General features: G+C 38.8%; 1 protein-coding gene across 16 annotated transcripts in view; it reads left to right on the top strand.

Moving 5' to 3' along the window:
* The window catches only part of LRMDA (leucine rich melanocyte differentiation associated), a 1,033,894-nt gene that overhangs the window by 805,444 nt on the left and 207,147 nt on the right, over positions 1-21,303 (top strand). The window lies entirely within an intron of this gene.

Consider the following 21,303-nt stretch of genomic DNA (forward strand, 5'->3'; position numbering starts at 1 on the left):
ACCATGGTGGCTATATTTATCTATTCCACAGAGTTGTTTCAGGAATTAAATAAAAGTGTGCCAAGTACATACTAGATACTCAGGAAACTCTGACTTCTTTCTCCTGTCCTTTGTACATAGTGGCAACTTAACACATAGTTCTGGACCAAATTATATTTTGAAGATGAGGAGGAAACCCATGCCTTCTCTCCCACCCCCACCCTTCTTGTTAAGGTGTTCAGGGAAAGGATGGCCCTGTGCTCAGTTATGCGCCCCCCCCCCATTTGCTTCCTCTCCCTCCCTCCACCCTCAGAGTTGTATTGAAATAAAACTACAATTTCACATGTTGATATGAAGTACTGTGGAGGTTTGCAGAAGACATAATGCAAATTTTATTAAGTTACCATTATCCTTGTCAATGGAATTAGTGCATTTTCTTCATTGGCATCTTCTGCAATTACAAATAACAAGGAAATAACTCATGCTGTTATATGAAACAGCTTATAAATTTTTACCTACGTGTGAAAGGAATCGCTTGAAATCCAAAGCTGCCAAGAGGAATAATTAGGAGCCACAGAACAGATCTCGGTAATGTGACAGCAGCTTCTAAAACATCCCACAGGACAGAGAAGCGCAAGCTGGCTTGACCTATATCTTTAATAATACAGACCATTGCCCTTGGATTGAATCTAAAGGGTAGGACCAAGTGCTTGCTTCATCATGTTTTAGGAAAAATTGCCAAAGTTTATTTATGAATTCCCCACACAATGGCCTCTTGCTTTGATTATGAACCGACAGAGCTTTTTAAGTAGCAACTCAGCATGCAAAATTAAAAGCAAAAAAAAAAAAAAAACCCAAAAAACAAAACAAAACGACCACAGAACATAATTTCTTATATTCTGTCATGCTTGGCAAAAAGTATTATGTAAGACCCAACTTAGACAAATGGCTGTGTTAGCAGTAGAAATAACCTTTTGTTTAATTAGAAAATAGGAGCTATATGGGACAATAAAAATGGTTACTGCTGCCCTTCGTCACTGTTTAATAAATACGATCGTGCTAGAGATAATGGTAAGTGTTATTTATTTGTGCAATATCACAGACTTGGTAATTGTTCATGTTGTTGATAGTTATCCTGTGTGGAGATCATAGTAGTTTCAGAATTTGTTTCCTTTGATCCAAGGAAAGAAAATAGCAAGTGTTTACTTAAAATGCCCCTGGCTTTCCTGGGCCAGAATAATGTATTTGAGTATTTTTAGCCCCTCTGTTGCAAGGGCAAAATCTCTCTGGCAGTGCCTGGTGCATATTGAGAACTGGTGGGTTATTTTGAACTGGCTTGCTTTTTTTTTTTTTTTGTCCCTCAGAGTGCTCTCAGGTCCTCATTGGATGTACTTCTCAGCAATGCCATTTCATGTTCAATTCCTATTTCCCAGAAGAACCAAATTTAGTAGCCTTGCTGGAGGGAAGAAATGGGGCAACGTTTCTCACCTGAGGATGTGCTCATGGGGAGAGGAACATCTCCCTGTTGCTCCCTCTTGAGAACCAGCATATGGGATGAAGATCAGACTGAATTTCACAGCATCTGCTTCAGTGTTTTCTTGGGGGGTGGTAGGGAGAAAAGGCTGAAGGTAGTGGCCAGATTTCAGGGTCAATTCCATTTTGTGTTTTACTATTAAACCTCTAGTTGTGAGACTGTATGAGTATTTGGGGTCATCTGGCTAGAGTTATTTCATTGCATATGGCAGTTCCCACTTGGTTCTTTTTGGAGAGTTTCTGTTTTCTTTCTTGTTGTGTTTGCTGGAGTAGATGCTCCATTTCCTGCCTTTTAGAAAAAAAAATGTTCGTGGTTTGTGATGTTGGATGATTTATTATTATGATGACTTAAGGATTTTTCACTCTAGACTTTGGTGAATGTGAGATATTTCCTCAGACCTCTGAGCTCGTATTAGGCTCCTCTCATAACTGAGAAGCCCATGGCAATGAGATATGGTACAAATTTGTACAGGAGTGTTTTGTGTGATCACCTATTTCTTTGAGTGCTAAATAAGCCTTTCTAGAAGGTTTCCACATACTAGCTTTATAAAAATATAGACAGTGTGTCAAAAGGAAAACACAGCACAACAAAACCCCTTTCCTTCACACAATTCATTTTAAGGTTCAAAATCCCCGAAAATCCCCAATCTCCTCTTGCAGTCTGGTTCCCACTCTCTAACTTTCCTCATCTCCCCCTTAAAGAAAGAAAAAAGCATTTCTTCTAGGGACTGATAAGTTGTAGGCCGATGCTTAGCAACAGCATTCCTGTGCTTTAAGTAGCTGCAAGCCCCTCGCTGAACTCTTTGATGTGACTGTCAGGGCAGATTTATTTTGTTTTAGCACATTGTCTACTTGTCCAGATGTATCAGGAGATAAAAAGGAGTCATGTTTACACTCCTCCCTTTTTTTTTTTTTTTTTGGAGATGTAATTAAATCGTGTTTTTGATGAGTCTTGGGGAGCTCCAGTTGAAGAAAACAAGAATTGGCTGGAGTAAAGGGGAAAAGGAAAACTCACTTGGCAGAATGAGCACCTGATTTGGTCAGAAAATAAAGTATAAGTACCAGCTGGCTTGGTGATGTGAAGATGGAAGTTTTGATCTGATTCTTTTCTCCCACTTTTATGAAGTTCAACCAGGAGGAAGGGAGGAGTCCCTCCAGTATTCACTTCTTGTGGTCCCATCTCTAAAACCTTTTAGTTTGTGGTAATAGTCTCTTCCTTCTTTCTTGCTGTACACAGCCACACACAGAAGATCTTAACTCACTCCTTCCCTCCCTTCTTCCTTTCTGCCTTCCTTCTCTGTCTTTGTCCCTCTCTCGCTTATCTATCTATCCATCTATCTGTCAGTTACTGGGCATTAAGTATGTGGTAGACAGTTGTTAATCCAAAACCAATAAAATTGTTGAACAACAGAGATCTGGAATACATAAGTCTCAGAGCTGGATGAGTTGAATTCCCTCATAGTGGGATTGCCACTCCTGTTTCTTTTCTTTTCCTTTCTTTTCTTTTCTCTTCTTCTTCTTTTTTTTTTTATTATCAGTTTTTTTAATGTTCACATTTAGTAACACCATTCTGAGTTCTATTAATGACCTGCGGTGAGCAGTGACAAGCAGAAATCCAACATTTAGTACTGCTGAGGACCTGCCAGGCAGAGGCTTTAATCTGCAGCCAGAGGCAGTTCATTTGCATCCTAAATAGGTTACGCTGCAGCGCCCCCTTCTGCCCAAGGAGCCCTGTAACACGAGGGCTGCACTACCATGCAGTTTTCTCTTTTGCTGAGGGCCCTTGAGGACCCTTGGGCAGCTTGCTCTGGCCTTCCCAGCCAGGGAAGGGCCCTTCAGTTTGGTCCCTGGAAGAACAGAACAACGGTGATAACGGATGCTCACCTGCATGCCAGGGGAAAGCCACATCTTTATTTGGATTAAATTTTTTATTACTCATTTATCAGGGCAAAGGAGGGTGGGAAGCATTGAGAAACACAGGTGTAACAAAAGGGAAGCTGAGCAAAACTGGAGCTACCTCAGAGCACCCAGGGCCTGGTTCCCTCCTGTCCAACCTGAAATCCCAGACTGACATCACTTGAGTGCATCTTGGAAACTAGGGGCTTGTTTTTCTTTGTTTTTCTTTGTTTTTCTTTGTTCTTTGTTCTGAACGGCCTTTGGATGACTTCTCTTGGCATAAATGTACCTTGCACCTTAGGGCCCTTTTACATATTAGGGGACCAGGCTAAGGTTGAAATGAGCATGTGCAGGGGAAGCTCCTGGCATCAGGGGGACCATGGGTCCCACCTCTTCTAATGTAGGAGCTCTGTTTTTGGAGGAGATCATCTCAGAAGATCATCTCAGAGGCAATTAGTCTGGGAAGATGTGTGCTTATTGTTACCTTCAACTCTTGGAGGCTGGGGAATGCTGGATGTTCAGTGTTTTATATTAATTTATTTCACTATTTAACAAGTATTTGTTGAGAAGCTGCTACGAGCCAGTCTTTTTAGGAAGTGTGGAACACTGCTTTCAAGGAGCAAACTATTTAATAAAGGACACATTGCTTGAATATGCTCCTAAGATATAATTACATACTATGCCATATCCCCAAAAAGAAATACAGGGTTCTTGGAAGTATGTATGAAAGTGATGCCAGGGACATCTTTTTGAGATAGTAAGGCATGAGTTGGTATTTGAAAGGTAAGAGGTTAACCAGGCCAAAAATGTTGGGGGTGGAAGTTAAGAAGAAAGACTGGGCTATGCAGTGATGTTGGCAGGATGCGGACCGGCGTGCTGAAGGAGTATGGGGAAGGCCATTTGCTGGTTTCAGGGTGAGGGATGAGGGTGAGAGATGGTCCGGAAGCCCTAACAAAGGCCTGGGCAGAGGGCCTACTAGGCTGCAGATCGTGCTTTTGACTTATACCAAACGAGGTAAATTATTACATGGTTTTTAAGCAGAGTGGGGCATGATCACAATCTGTTTTTAAAAAGAAGTTCTAAGGATGGTCACTTCAGGTAGGACTTTCCCAGCAATTGAACCCTCTCTAAAATGAGTTCCCTTAGTTGATTGAAAGCTATAGTAATTCTCTGGTACTGGTGAGGATGGGGAGAGGAGGGGCTGATATTAAAAATATAGTGAAGTTTACTTCATCCTGGCCAAACTATAGGCCCACATTCCCCAGTGAATCTTTTTAGAGCTCATTTGCTCTTAGCCCTTTGCAACCATCCAAGTTTCATGTCTTCATTTTGTTTCTTACCAGGGAACCATCAACCTTGCTGTAAACTGGTTACAAATGTGCAGTGGCAGGATTAACACAGGAGCTGAGGAAGAAAGACCTGGGTTTTTGTGGCCGTGTTTATCTTTCAGAGTCTAGGAATCATGGATGGCAGAGGAGGGCAAGGAGGACTTGTAGAACATATGTCTCATCATAGGTGCAGAATTTAGTTGATTTGGTAGAATGCAGTCCAAAAAAATGGTGGAAAATGGTTGAATGGATTTCTTATTTGAGAAAAAAAAATCAAAATTTCTTTTTTTCCTTTGTCTTCCTTTCTGATTTCCCTTTTCCCTTCTTTTCTTTGTACTCCTCCCTCTTCCTTTCATCCTTAATGTTTGACAGTTGGACTGTCCTAAGTATTACATTTACCTGAAACGATGTAGGGATGTACCACTAGAGTAAGTTCATGCTAACCTTGTCCGTAACTGAATCCTGATAGACAACAATGTGTTCGAAGAGTTGAAGGCTAAGACTTTAGGGGTACATGGGGATGTTTCTTTAGGAAATGAAACCATGAGTCCACTTTGCATTTTTCTTTGGCCACAGAGAGAATAAGGCCACTAGAATGATTAGAACTATTGCCCAGGACATAAGACTTCATGATTATGTCACTTGGTCACTTTTCCCATGGTACTCTCTTACATATTTGAAAGTGGAATCTCTCAAGGAAATAGTTTTATGTGTATACGTTTAGATGAGTGAAACTTTTGATGTCAACAATTACTGATAGTATAAAACAAAAAAAGGACTTTTTCATGAATAGCTCTGTGAATGATATTTGGGGGTTATTTATCAAATAATTTTCCATGTGTCAAACCATTTGCCACCACTTTTTTACTCCACTGTACTGTATAACTTGTAGTTTATAATATAAAAGCATTCATATTATGAAAATTAATATTTAACCAGATAGAGATAATGTGTTTGGTTAGAGAGTAATGAGAATCTTGGATGTCCAGAATAAATAGGCATGTTTTCTGCTACTTGGGAGAAGATAGGATAAAATAAAGTCCTTATCTAGAAAGGTTCACAAACTGGGGATTAATATTAGCCTTACAAAGCAAGATGGTGTTTGGAACTTGAAGTCTTTTATATCCATATCCCTTTTCACAGTCAACACACAGGCATAAGCACACATGTACCCATATGGCAGAGCTTTCGAGATGCCCAATGCCAGCATCTGAGCTCCATTTTTTTTCTTCACAGTTTAGCTATCCTGATAGCTCAGAGCTATCAGGGTGGGTGCTCAGAGCATATGAGCTACAGCCCAGGAGACTTTTAGTAGCCTAGCAGAACATTAGAATGTACCCTACTTTGGTCGCCATACTGGGTGTCCTTGAATTCCTAGGCAGACAATCCTGCCTGCTTTCCTTGGATCTCCAGGGGTATACAAAACTCAAATGTAGTAGCCAGTCCTAAGTCTGCAAGGGTCCCAGTTTTATATCCTAGCTCACATATGTCACGGATCTTCAGGGGATCACTTGAGCTACTTAGAACAAAATATCCTCATTTACTAAGATAGCAGTGGACTTAGATTCTTGGATTCAAGGAAAACATTTTTGACACCTCTTTTAGAAAGAGGTAAAAAGAAGGCTGAGCAACACAGTGGTGGAGAAATGCCTTTGGAAATGAAAGACATGCATTAGAATTTATTTTCCCAACATTTGAAGTTTGTGTAGATTGGGATAAAACTTTGTAGAAGGTTCCCATAGCATGTACCTGCACTACTCATTGATACTGGCTACATGTTCTCTTGTGGTATTATCTATGTATAGTCAAAACGGGAATAATATCTCACCCCAGGACTAATGCTACTAGTTGCTTGATACAGGAGAATTAGTAATTAAATATGCTATGGAATTCCTGACCTATGCAGGAAATGTTAAACTGAGTTGAACTTTACCCTACTGACAGGTGTGTGTGAGGGGATGGGGCAGTAGGTTGGGTTGTCATCATTTCAGAGCTGTTGTGATATCTGGTGGTTCAGTTCTTAGTCTGTATTTGTGGTCTCCTTTTTCCATGTTGTACTGGGATCCCAGCAGATGCCCTTGGCCCTTCCCTCCCTTTAGATGGCTATTGCTGCTTTTAATCCTTTCTGGGATACCCAAGCTTGTTTAAAAAATTACTGCATGTTAAAGCTGTTTGGTGCCAGCTGAGAGCCTGAAAAGTTTAAAATACATGATGTTTGGAAGGCCTTATGGGGATGATTTTCTGCATGTGGAGGCCTTTCGTTGGTGTTGGTGATGATTCAGGATGGACTCTTCAACAGCACTTTCAGTTTTGCCCAGAGATGATGATGTGTTTTGAATGTTTATTGTGCAGCGACGGACTCCAAAAGACTTGCACAGGTTGTTGTCCACTTTTGAAGGGGAATTTCCTCTTTTGGCCTTTTTGGTGTCCATTACATTGTATTCTAGACCATATTTACCTGGGGAGCCACTCCCCCTCCACCTTTAATCCATAGAGCTCTGGTAGGACCAGTCGCTGACCCAGAACTAGGAGTGGGCACATGATCCAGGCTTGACCTAGCAGAGAGTTCCTTCTCCTGGTCATGGAGATTCATTCTGCTATGGGCGTATAACTCAGACAAGGCCACAGATTCCCAGATTTGGCTTGGAACTTTTAGGAAACAGAAGCTTTTTATGCTGTTTTGAAGATGGTAAGATATGGATCTGGAGATCTGGGAAGTCACCACATGGAGAAACTAAAGCAGGAATATGAGTACAAATCTAGAAATAGGAAGTCCTGATGATGAATTTGAGTATGTGGATCCAACCATACATGAAACAATGTACCCTTGGACTCATTAGGACCCTCCTTCCCCATATATTTTCCTAGAGGACCTTAAATTGAATTTCATCACTTAAAGATAGTCTTCTCTTCCTGAATCATCCAATTAGGGAGATTCTACAATTTTTCCTGGAAATGTGGTCAGGTGTCCAGTGTAGTCATAGTCCTATCACGTAAGAATTCTTAATCATGTAGGACTTTAATTTCATTTTCTGATAGTCCCTCTAGTGTGCATGACAAAATAAGCCCTCCTCCTGGAAAAAAACAAACAAACAATAATCTGGTTAACCATCTCTTTATAAAGACAACTTCATATGATTGAATATTGAAGCATTTCAGTATTCAGTTGTCCCTTCAACCTTGACATTAAATATTTTCTTTATTAGGCAACTTCAAAATTATCTCCTTCCAGGAACGTAGGACAAATTTAAAGCCTATCGAGCATTGATTTATATAATTTGTTATACAGCCATCTCATAGCCTTTTTTGAAGATTTTACTGTGAGTTAGTTCTGGCATCTGCTCCTGAAAGATGGCGATGGATAGTGAGGGGCCTGCTGAGTGAGTCACATGGCACCGTTCACTGGCCCTCCGGAAAGGTCCTGCTGGTTTCTCCTGCTAAGAACGCTTTAACAGACAGGGATGGGTAACTACAGCTAAGTGACTGCAGAAGATTCCAGTAGAATTGGCTAATGTAAGTACAGTGAAGTCGCTTTTACTCCACATCAGAGACTGTGGAATGGCTATCTTCCTCCTTTTCCCACTTTCACCCCTCCTCCCTGCCCTGGGATGGAACAAGGCCATAGTGAACACCCACTTGGCCCCCATACTCTTCCCTCCACAGTGTCTCTCCACAGCTGTATCTGAATCCATAAACAACTTTGCCCCAATTAAGACATAGGAAGAAAAAATATAATTTCTAAGTCACTTGGCCTTGTGATATATATGCTGGGAAAATAAGTGTGCAGCTTTCCTACCCATCCTGGGCTTTGCAGCCAAACAAATCAATTCAGCCTTCAGAGAAGCATCCATTGCCTTGTGATTATGTTTGTGTAAAGTCTTGGGGTCTTTGATCAAAGAATGGCATTTCAGGCCAGGCCCTAATCCTCACTGCCTTAAGGTGTTTAAATGAGTTAAAAAAAAAAAAGTTGATAACAGCTGGGACTTAAATTTGCCTTTGCCCAGCTTTTGTTTTGAAAGGGCTTCTATTATCCATGGCTTCCCTTTTCGAAGCAAAGATGGATCTTTGGGTAAACCAGAAAGGGAAAGAGGATATGGGAGGAAATGGGCGGAGACTCTGAATTAATCTTCTGAGGAAGAATGTTTGATCAGCGGGGAGGAGAGGTTGGAAGCCTTGGATGCTGACAGCAGGCACCTTTCTGACTAGGGTGTGATTGGCACCTTTGAAGCTTCAGTCAGGAGCCAGTGTCCAGTGGGTCGGGGCTTCCTCTGTCTGTGGGTGGTGGTGTTAATAATGTGGCAACTGGAAGGGTTAATTGCAGACAAGCAGCAGGATTACCGTGAGGCCTCTTCAGCTCTAAAAGGAACAGTGCGAGGAAAGCCTCTGATCTGTCAGCCTTAGAGGAAATTAGTGGGAGCAGACTGGAGCAGGCTTTAAAAAAAAAGGCATTTAGGATATTAAAGCGTAATGTGAGGAAGGATATTGAAATAGGGCGAAAGGGATAGGAGTGCTGATCTCTAAAGGCAACGTCCCCTCTTCCTACTAGGAATTTCCATGATTTGTTCAGATTTCACAGATGCCTTCTTTTAATGGTCCAGAAGACTGATTTTACTTGCGCTGCAACAGGTTAGGGAAGGGTTACACCCTGTAAGCTGTTGCCCCCAAGTTCCTGTGCAAAACTTGTTTGGTCTCCACCACCTGGCGGTTTCAGAATGTCCTGACGCCGAGGCTCCCGGTATAATTTTAAAACAAGTCAGAGCATTACTGACACCCTATCTGCATTAGCTATCTATTGTATATTTTACTTCTTACCCTTCTGGTTCAAGTCGGGATGTTGCCAATAAATCCTGTGTTACCATTAAAGAGGCCATTCATCACGCTTCCTAATGTGATTAATCAAGATACACCACAGTACCCTTAAAATGAGATCATTTTGATAAATCATGTATGACATGAAAAGACTTTATTCCTTTTAAGTGCAATTTAGACTGTAATTTTTTTCCTCATTTATGATTCATGGGAGAAACATGGATAAAATTCCCCTGCACAGTTACACCTTATCTACAGCAATAACTCAAAACTGCTTTTAGATGAAAATTCAGGGTCTTATTCACCAAAGCTGAATGCCAGCTCATTATTTTCTGGCGTTCAGTAGTCCAAAAATAATGTCCACACATTAAGCGGCATTCTCAAAAAGTTGGAATTGGCCAGGCACCAGGCACATCAATTACACTCCATCATCCTTAATAAGGAAGAAATATCAGATGTCCTCTTGGAGTTTTTCTGAATCAGTAATGCTCAGCCTTCACCTTCCCAATTTGGAATGATTTGGAAACAAAAATGGTAGTAACAAAAAAGTATGGGACTTTCAGCTGCTTTACATGGCTCTTCTCTCCTGTTCCATAAAGCTCAGAGGAGGTATTTTTCCCCTCTCATATGGTTCATGCTTTCTTTTCCATTCCCCTTTCCTTGTTCCATAAATGCAACTACCATTTTGTTTGGTCTGAGTTCTGTTTCTAAGCTGCTGTGCGATGCGGGCTTTCTCTCACCACTGCCACGATCATTTGGGAAGCGATAGTCATAACCTCCAATAGAAAAATAATTTGAAAATGTGCCTTCTGGTGAGATCCATCAAGTGTAAGGTCACATTTTTGGTTAAAAGGCAGACACTGATGCTATTCATTAAACTGAAAAATGGCTTGTTTTCCACTAATATTGAAATAAACCCTAGATGAATGTGAAGGCATGCTGGCATGCACTTAGATAGAAAGCAAAGGGAAACACAGATATATTTAATTTGGACACGTAAAGTCAACAGAGTCTTAGGTCTTGCTTAAAATGGAATCAGGAAGATTGGCTGAAACAAATGTGAACAATTAGAAGTTCATTTGCCTCTTTCACAGGATGAGAACATTTAAAGAAGGATTCAGAGTCCAAGAATTACAGACTCACTTTGTGTTTTGTCAGACACTGTTACCTATGAATAAGGACTTGATCAACAGGTAATTTATTTCACTGATGTTCTTAGAGATTAATGCTGGGGAGTGGATCAAAATCCTGTATTTGACTCTGTGTTTAGCCCAAGAATGCACATATCCTATTCATATCCCCATAATACAACAAATGCAGCAAAGCTCGAGTTTCTCTGGTATGTCCTATTCACGCCAATGTTCTCTGTACCTCAGTCAGATAGAAATCAACAGCAAGCAAAGATTTCTTGCATATTATTCACATTTAAATGAAATTTCCCATGCTTTTATTTTTTCTGATATAAAGAACGAATTAAGAATATAAGGCCATTAAGGCTGTACTTGCCTTGTTTTCGTTTCCGTTTTGCATTTATGACTTTCTCTTTTTGCTAAAAAGATCTGTAAATTTATAAAACACGCATGTATCTCATTAAAAAAGTTTCCTCGTTCTAGCAACACTCAGCAAATCTCCAAAGAATGCAAGTTTAGAACATAAATATTTTAAGGCCCCATAAAATTGGCAGTGAATATTTTTTTCCCCTCTAAGACCATGTTCATTTCATTCCAATTTACTACCACGATTATATTTTCCAAAGCAGCTTTTAATACAATACACAATTATTTCATTCGCGGTTACATAGGTCACCTCATTAAGCCTGCGAAGATCAGGCCTCTTGTGATCCCCACAAATATCCTTGCATTTATTCCTAATTAAAATGGCCCTCCTAAAGTGTCTCAAGTTTATCAATACAAATAACAAACTAAGCAAAATAACCGCATTTGGAAAGTTAGCGGGGCAAGGTGACCTGGTCCCCCACATCTCAAACAGAGCCAACTGTGGTGTGTCCGCAGTGGTGCCCTGCCACCTGTTGGCTTTGCTTACATATAACAGGATATTGATGTCCCTCACAGTGGTGCGGTAACCCTCTGTGACCCCTGTCCCAGTTCATCACCCCCAAGAGAAAGAAGGAGCCGTTCGAGAATTCCAGGCCTCCTGATTTCCCCCATCATTCATTTCCTTGGCCACATGTTTCTTCTACTAATGCTAAAAATTTATGGCTGAGCACATTAAGGGCAGTACAAACCCTTCCCTTCTTCTGGATTATTTCAGAGTTTCCTGTCATAAGGAAATCCAAGACAACGTGTCCTCAGCAGATTGTATGTGACAGTGTCTGTTTCTATCTCAGGAATCTGAGGCATGATGGATAAACTGTCAGTTTTGAAGGATGATGTTTTCTCCATATTTCCATTATGAACTGGGCTGTCATCTCCTAATAAATTTCTTGCATTGGTATCAATTTATTTTTACAAGCAGAGGGTCTGATGTATTTGGGAAAGACACTGACAGCAGATCTGGCCTAGCTTGACAGAGCTGGCTCCACCTCATTTTGGAAAACTACTTTGGTTCCAAGGACAGAACTTGACCCGCAGCCCTCGAGAATAAAAAACTCTCTGAGAGGAAGAGAGACACATGAGGCAAGTTCCTTCTTTTAAGCCAAAATAAATCAAGCCTGTAGGACTGCTATGACATAATATTATTTCTAAGACAACCCTACAAACACAGATGAGAAATGCCACATGTAGCTGTTTACTAAAGATAGTTCGACCATCACAGTAATGCAGTGAATCTATGGATGAACTTACAACAAGGCTATAAAGATCATACTACTTTTTCCCTCAGAAAAGATCTCAGTAGTGAGTGTGTTTCTGCTTGACAAGTAAGGAGTAGTAGAGTCTATTCGTGTAATAAATACTTGATTACAAAAGATGTGCATGTCCCTGTCATAGCTACTATGAAGAGCAGGAGAGGTCATAAAGTCCTACTTCTCAAGAAACTTAAATCTACTTGAAGAGGTAAGATATGCAAAATTACAGGTTATACAAAATGAGAATGAAGTAAAAATAAATCACGGCTAACATTTAATGAGAAATACTGTCATCTTTGTCTATCTTACTTAATGTTCACCTCTACTGGGAAGAGAGGCTGCATAGCATCAGAATGGTTAAGACAGTGGCCACTGGAGGCAAGCTGCCTGGATTTGTGTCCCAGGTCTGCCACATACTAGTAGCCCAAGAAACTAAGTGAGACCTTGGTCAAATTACTTAATTTCTCTGGGCCTTAGTTTTCCTCATCTGTAACGTAGGAGTGGGGGCTGTAGCTGCCTCATGGGAAATGTTGTGAAGATTGAATAAATTAATACATGCAAAGTGTTTACAATAGTCCCAGATACAAAGTAGGACGGATATGTGTTAGCCATTTTTACCCATCCTCCTCCTCCTCGTGTCATAATAGCATGACTATTGTTTTTACCATTTTATACTCGAAGAAAGTGGCTTAAAGAGTTTAAGTAAATTGCCCAAGGTCATACAGCCAGATGGAGACTGGCTCTAAATCTTGGTCAGTGAGGCATCTGAGCATAGACAACAGGGAAGTAGAAGATACCAAGTTGTAAATAAGTCAAGGACAGAATCCTTGAAGCTTAATTAGCTTTTTTCTTACTATCCTTTCCATTCCTAGGCCATAAAATAGCCCTTTTCTACATAGCCCCAAACTTAATAAGTGTTGTATGTAGTGGTGTGCTGGTAAAGGTTTAACAACTAGCTCTCTGGGGGGGAAAAAGTATGCATGCTTATGTGTACACAGTTTATCGTAATTTTTATGTACATAAAGGGTGAGTAACTCACAACTTATAAATAAAAATTAAATAGATAATACTTTATGTTATAAATTCCCTTCAGCCAGTTGATCCTTATAGAATACTTTTGATTATTTTGGCGAAAGTCTCATGTCCATAGCCAACCTAAGGTTGTGGCAGGTGAACAAGTGTAATTCTGATAGGAAATATCGATGATTTTCCCTCCTTGCTAAGTATGTCAGAACTTCCCTCATTTGTCAGTGACATGAGCTACATGTTTACTAACTGGATAACAGGTTTTGAATACTGGAAGAATATTTCCTCACATTTTTATGCTGTTCACAACATTTTGGCTACAGGTGCAATGTATTTTTTTCTTTTCTTTTCTTTTCTTTTTTTAAGTAGGCTTCACACCCAGCGTGGAGCCCAATGCTGGGCTTGAACTCATGACCCTGAGATCAAGAACTGAGCTGAGATCAAGCGTCAGACGCTTAACTGACTGAGCCACTCAGGTGCCCTGAAGGCACAGTATACTTTTAAGTTTAATCTACATCATTAACATTTTTTCTATCACTTGCTTAAGTTTAAGAGATCAATAAAAGAACAACTCAGTCCCTAATTTGTAGCACTTGGCAACATCTGCCATGAATACTACCACCATGGCAGTGTCAGGCCACCGAAGTGACATCACTGAAGAGCTGGGAAGAGATATGTAGCAACACATCATTCTATAGTATTTCCACTATATAGATATGATAGACATAAATAATTTAAAGAGCATAAATAACAGTAAAATTTTGTAAAATAATTAGGAAGTGATGAGTTATGGTATATATTACCTTTAAATATTATTTGTACAATTACAAGTGTATGTAATTTAATTTTAAATAAAGACTGTGTTAAACAACCAAAACACAGAATTCCTGAAAATTTAACCACTGGTTTTTGTGAGCTGGTACAGGTTGACTCCAGACCCACTGATTATGTCAACCCCAAGTGGCCAATGAGACTACTCCTGTGTTTACATGGCATAGTCAATGAGTTATTAATAAATAACTTCATGGTTTTATTTACATGCCAGGCCACAAAACATGTTGCATATTAACATGAATTGGATCATCTCTCCACAAATATATTATCTTCCTTAGTTATATACTAAACCCAGGAAGGATTTTTTAGATACCTTCAAGCTTCAAATTCATTGTACAGTTTTGGGACTCAGGCTATGCAACCAAGCAGTGTTGGTCGGAACTCCAAATCCCGCATATGGTAGCTGGGTGATCTTGTGCAAGTTATATAACCTCCCTCAATTTCAGTTGCCTTATCTATAAAATAATAATAATAATAATGGTACTTGTATCTTAAGGTTGTTGGGATAGTTAAATGAAACTCTGTGTAAAATGCCTGCATATAATTAGTGCTCAAGAAATGGGACACACACACATTCATATATACATTCATTACTTGGAAGTTATAGTATTACATTGTGATTATATTCTATGTTTGAACATTAGGACAAATACTAAATTTTCAGCAAGGATTAATAATGAGAAGCAAATTATTAACTTGCATTTCATCATATTTCTGTGGACAAAGATAAACATTTGTTTATAGATAGAATATTCCACTTTTTAAATTACCCATGCTCTTTTTAGTAAATTCTCTCTCATTCGATTGTTCAAGAAGTTCCTGTGTTAGGGGCCGCAAGGCATTCACTCTCAATTTGGGTGTTGGCCCCCGTGCTCTTGAAGTCTACATTCCTACCAGAAAGGATCAGATAGGGCCCTGTTGACAGTGGTGTGGGGCAAAAGTGAGGGATGATCAGGAGAGGAGTATCATAAACCTGGGGCCCCCAATGCAGACACAAGGTGGAACTGGGGAAACAAGTTGGCTTTGGGAGGCTTTGGGCTTCTGACTTGGTGCCTGATCACACTGTGGACTTTTGAACTGCACAGTCTTGGATGTATTACTTATCCTGCTTCTCTGTTTTCTCACTTCTCAAATGAGAGTAACAATAGGATATACCTCATACACTGGAAAATCATTAGCACTTAGGACATATTCAGGAAATATTAGCTCCTGTGCTTCATTGTGCTCCTTTCTTTCCAATCCCCTTCTTTTTCCCCCTTACCTCCTAATATTCCTCCCTCTTTGTCCACTTCTCCTCCCTCCAGTGGGAGAGATTGGAGAGATACTTGATGGAAAAATGCATTCTTTCATATCTGCCTTGATAAGTAGTTAGGATTTTAAATATTTAAATTTTAAATATTTTAAATTGCAAGAAGCAATGACACAATTAAATAAGTTGAAAAATCAAATCACTCTAAATCACATTAACAAAAATCTTTTAATCTTTGCCTATTAGCTTTTACCTCTTGTTAATTTTATATCATTAAAAATCACAGTGTGTATACTATTTTAATATTTACTGTGTTTGCTTAATATTATATCATAAAAATCTTGGCATGTTTCTCCCCTTTTTATATTATAGTGTTATTTGGTTGCCATAAGAAATCATCACTATTTCCATAATGCCCAATATTTAGTTTTTATTTTTCCTTTTGCTATGTAAGTGGCTGCTAAAAATATTTTGGAAGCTACTGCTCTGGATGATTTGTAAAGTCTTTTACATCTCCTACATTCTGTGATTTTATTATTTATTAAACAGTCCACAAAATGCCTAAACCATAGTCCATCTGTCCTCCCTCCCTTCCTTCTTTCCTTCCTTCCTTCCTTCCTTCCTTCCTTCCTTCCTTCCTTCCATCCTTCCTTCCATCCCCTCCCTTCCTTCCTATCTCCCTTCCTTCCTTCCTTCCTTTTTTCTGTTCCTGGTTCTTTTTTTTTTTCCCTTCCCTCCCTCGTCTCTCCTTCCATAAATATTTCTAAACTACAACTCTGGATCTGATGCCATTTTAGTAACTGGCATAAGTGGACCCCTTTATCAGATAGAAACAATGGGAAGCTCCAGGATGTTGCCTTCAAGGGGCTTCCTTACTTTAGGGAGGTCTTTGGCACCTACCCCTTCTATGACTAATTTATATGACTGACTTATAGTCTGAACTAGCCTTCAGCCCCTTCAATCAGCTCAATGCTGTGCTCTTGCCCAGAATCTACTCTTTGCCCCTTTGGGACATTTCTTGGTCTCTTGGTTATTGACTCAACCTCATCCTGTACCTTACCGTTTTTTATTCCCTCCTAGTTTCATGACTTCTCGCTCTGACAATATATGGCCTTTTCCACTCCTAAGCCTGTCTGTCATTCCCAACACAATGCATCTGTCATGAAGGCTTTCTATCTTGCTTCACACTGAAAGGCATGGTGCATTTACCTTGGAGCAGGTCAGAAGTCTCCCCGTTCTGGCTCGTTCTTCGGCTTCTAATTTAATCTTTTAGGTGATGGCAAGTTTTTATCTCTGATTCTGGCAACGTAGCTCAGACTTGTGTTGTGTCCAATTGCAATCATTGTATAGCTAGTTTTATCTTTGACATTAAAATGTTTGATTCATTCAATCACAATGCATTGACTGTTTTCTATATTTCTGGCAGCATGTTGGGTACAAGGGTTAATAGTATAGTTAATCTTAGAAAGCTAATATAGTTAATCTGGAAAGCTTTCTCTTAGTATGAGTAAGAAACAAGCAGGGACATAATTACTCTTCCATGTGGTCATGTGTTGTAATAGAGGTCAGGGATAAATTTCTGCGACAGTGCAGAGTTTGGGGGTCATGCTACCAGTTGGTGACTCTTAATAACTAGTATTAATCATGGTTATCATTTTTTTTGATGAGTCAGGAATGCAACCCAAGTCCTCATTTTATTTTTCTTGGTATTCGCAGCACAGGCCTTGGCATATAGTAGGTGGTTATTAAATACTTGATAACTAAATGAGTGATGCTTTTTCTTATGAAAGAAAATAAATGTTTTTAGAAGAGTCAGCTTTATACCACAGTTTCAGGGAATGAATTGTGATGAAAAGCGAAGATTGCTTTTGCTTGAAGGAGGCTGACAAATTTCCCAGACCCGGGATCACTTTATGCTGTGTATGATTTAAGGGTGAGTGAGCATGCCAAAGCGCTCCACTTGAGCTGAGTAATGGGGAATGAGTTGTGGAGATGTGGTCTTAGATGGTATTTTGTGAAAAATAGTAGGAGATTTATGGCTATTAAACAACTTTGTAGCTGCCCCCTTCTTGTTTTGAAGCCTGCCAAATCACTCCTCCTGTGGTCTGTATCATATTCCTTCAGGGCATCCATGATGTTCAGAAATATCCACTGGAATGCAGGTTTCCATGGAATGCACCCAATGGGAAGGGACTTGAATTTTACATACTCATCTGAAGACATTTGTTTTCTTCAACCACGGAGTGAGATTCTCACTCTGCAAGTCTCTCATGGAGTGTGCTGCACTTCCACTGACTCTTTTCCAGCGAGGCTGCCAAAGTTCTGTCTTCCTTCCTGCACCATGGAAATTGCAAAGTGCAGTATATTAGTGACTATTATCATTATTGCTGTGAGTTTAAAAAATTATCAGCAACTATCCATTTGTGAGTAGGGAAAGAGGACAGAAACCTTCAGTATGCTTTGACAAATCTTAAGCAGAAGAACTTACTAGGCTGGCATGAGCCTTTCAAGCCTTAGTATGAAGGGGGTACACATTTACTAGTATTTATCAGCTTTTTCTATTCCTTTGTCATACTCAGAAGCCTTAAGAAAAACAGAAATGGGGGTATTTCGTCACAAAAGGCAAACCAGAAACCGCCTAAATTCATGTTATCCGTGTTGTGCAAGTACTGGGAAACTGTTAGAGGAATTTCCTCTCATTATGGGTTCATATCAGTATAGGGCTGTATGGATCAGAGAGGAAATAGGAATATTTGTTTTTTCGATTTTCTTGTTTGAGAAATTTCAAAAATGTAGAAAAGTTGAGAAATAGTGAACACATGTAACTAACATATAGACTTTGTATTTTCTAACATATTGACATATCTGTTTCTAAGTCTTTATTTAAATAAAATAAATAAACCATATATACATGTGTGTGTATGTATGTGTGTATATATATGTATATATATATTTGAAGCCTCCCCTATCCCATTAGCTCCAGTCCTATTACCCTGCATTCTGGCAGAGGCAGCCATTTTCATGAAGTTAGTGTTTAACTAGTGTAATTGTTAGATGTTTCCATACACACATGAGGTTGAAGATGAAGATATATATATAGATATAGATATAGATATTTCATATTTGTCATTTTGCAACTTGTATTTTCACTCTATGTTAAATTTATTTATTTATTTATTTATTTATTTATTTATTTATTTATGTTTTCTGTGTTAAAATTTTAGACCTATTCAACTAGAGATACATAAACCAGATTTATTGCTCTTAAATGCTAAATATTATTCTGTCATACAAATATACAATATTTTATTTATCCATTTTCCTTATTGACAGGCATTTGAACTATTTCCAATTTGGTGTGTTCTAAATAATCATGGAATAAACACTGTTTTATGTTCCACTTTATAGACCTGAGTGAAATTTTCCATAGTACATACATTTTAAATAAAATAGATTTTAAATAAAATTTTTAGTTTTATTAGGTACTGCTAAATTACTCTCCAAAGTAGTTGAACCAATGTCTATTCCCACTGGCAAGGGACGAGAGGATAAAAGTTCATTTCCCTTCATTCACCTTAGCCCTTGTTGTAAGACTTGAAAGTTGGCCAATATGGTGAGTGGAAAAATTGTATCTTGTTTTAATTTGCATTGCTCTTCGGACTAGTGAATTTGACCTTCTTCTCTTTCATTTATTAACCACTCAGGTTTTCTCTTCTTTGAATTTCCTGACATTTCCATTGTCCATTTTTCTATTAGATTTTTAATTATTTAGGGACATATGTATTCCAGATGCTAATATTTTATTGTAGTTATTACAAATATATTGGGGTAGGAATGACTTAAAAAATAAAATGTAAGAGTATAACTTTCTGCCGTAAGTAGTTAGGAAATTTGGCAAGGACTCAAAGATTTGAGAAGATTTATGGTTCTGAAGATTCAGATTTACCCAAATTTCCTTTATTCCCATTTTAGGCATATCTTCTTAATCCAGGTAAAAGAAAACATTACTTAACTTTTTCCATTTACATTTCAGTCATTTCATACTCAATATACTATGGGTATGTTGCTTCAGTTTCAAGGGAAGTTCTTTATTTGGGGGCAGGTAATGTGCAAGTTTAAGATGTTGTCTTGTCCACTTGTTTCATATGATAATCACTCTTTTCTTAATTGTTCCTATAACCATAATATCGAGAGAACAAATGTGTACATCACTATTGAAAAAATCCCATGGACTTCATTACGATAAGAGCCAAGTCAAAGAACTGGTATTTAGAATCTTAATTTGTAGTAGCTTCCTTAAACATCCAGCCAAAGACATTCCACCAACAGTTTGCAAAATTGTTCTTTTCCTGGATTCTTTTCCATGACTTGAGTTTATAAATGGACACCAAGAAGAAAAATAATTAAATGCTAGGCATAGAATGATGACTGTAAAACCGAACTCATGCCACACCAATTTTGCTTTGACTACAATTGGAAATAAAGGTAAATAGCTATTTTACTCTTGGTTGTAGAGCTCTAATGTTTTGCCCAGTCAGAGGTATTTGCTGAAAGGTAGTTTCTTCCAGTAATTTTAGGAAAAGCTGTCATCAAATTGTCAACAGCCCAAATTGAGATTAAACACACTAAGAAATATCACAATATAGCAACCTAAAATTCATACTGGTATTTTGGGCCTTTATAGCATTGAGGTGGAACAGAAACATTGACAGAGAACCTATGGCCTTTTACTAACGAAGTATGGTAGATCTGTGGAAGGACAGCTGCCATTACTTTGCCCCATATATCCTGCCTCCAGCATTGAATAGGTGCCATATTTAGAACACTGTCACTGTGTCTCATTTATCATGTGGGGATTGCAAGAGACCCTGAATGCCAAATGGAGGGACATGTGGTGACTTTAGTATTTGAAAATTAATCTAATTTCTGCAGTGTCCTAAGTATCTAATGATATGGTATCTAGCAAGTCCTATCTACTTTTTAAAACATTTTTCTTGGTGACTGAACTTTTATCTTTCAGGACCCAGTACCCTCACATCAAGCTTTAAACACCACATGTTTCCCTTGGAGCTGGAGTGAAGTTGTGCTACCTGAAATCTGTCTCTACCTTAGGGACAGAGCTTCTGATTTTGCTCCATTCAGAACTCTTTCTGTAAAGTCTCCACTGAAAGCTGCTTAATCAAACATCTCAAATGTCAGAAGCAGGGTTTAAAGGGTTTTTCTAGCAAGTAGGTCTAATCTCCTACTTAGCTTTGATTCCTATAATGTAGATAATCTCTTTGGAGAAAAGGCCTGCTCCAAGCAGGGCAAATATATCCCATAGAATATATTTCCTATTCCAGAAAGAAAAATGTAGCATTAATGAAATTTACTTTTTTTGAAGCTTGGAAAGGTTGTAAGCTTAGGATTTTGATCCTAGCAGATGTTCTTTTTTGGATATTAAAAAAAAAAAAGTAGTATTTGATTCAGAAGTCTCAGTAAGAATTGCAATAGTGATGCTTCTTGCTATAAGTATCCACACTGAATGTGTCAGAACGGTCATGGGTTCTGAGGGACACCTGACTCCACAGCCATAGTCCTTTCTTCCTGGCTTCATCCCCTTAGTTGTAGAGTTACAGAGAAAGAAAGGTAGCACTTCTTACCCATACAGGTCACACTATATACAGTTCGATGGTTAAAGAGCTGTTTGTGTACAATAAAAAACCATTTTCACAGATACATTTCATATCATTTTCTTTTAGGCTTTGGAATGGCAAAGTTTTATTGGGGACCATTATGTACCAAATTTCAGATGAGTTTTTCAGTGTGGTTGTTAAACGTAGCCAGAACCCCAAATGCACAGT

This window comes from Panthera tigris, chromosome D2 (assembly GCF_018350195.1).
Source record: "Panthera tigris isolate Pti1 chromosome D2, P.tigris_Pti1_mat1.1, whole genome shotgun sequence".
Lineage (NCBI taxonomy): Eukaryota > Metazoa > Chordata > Mammalia > Carnivora > Felidae > Panthera > Panthera tigris.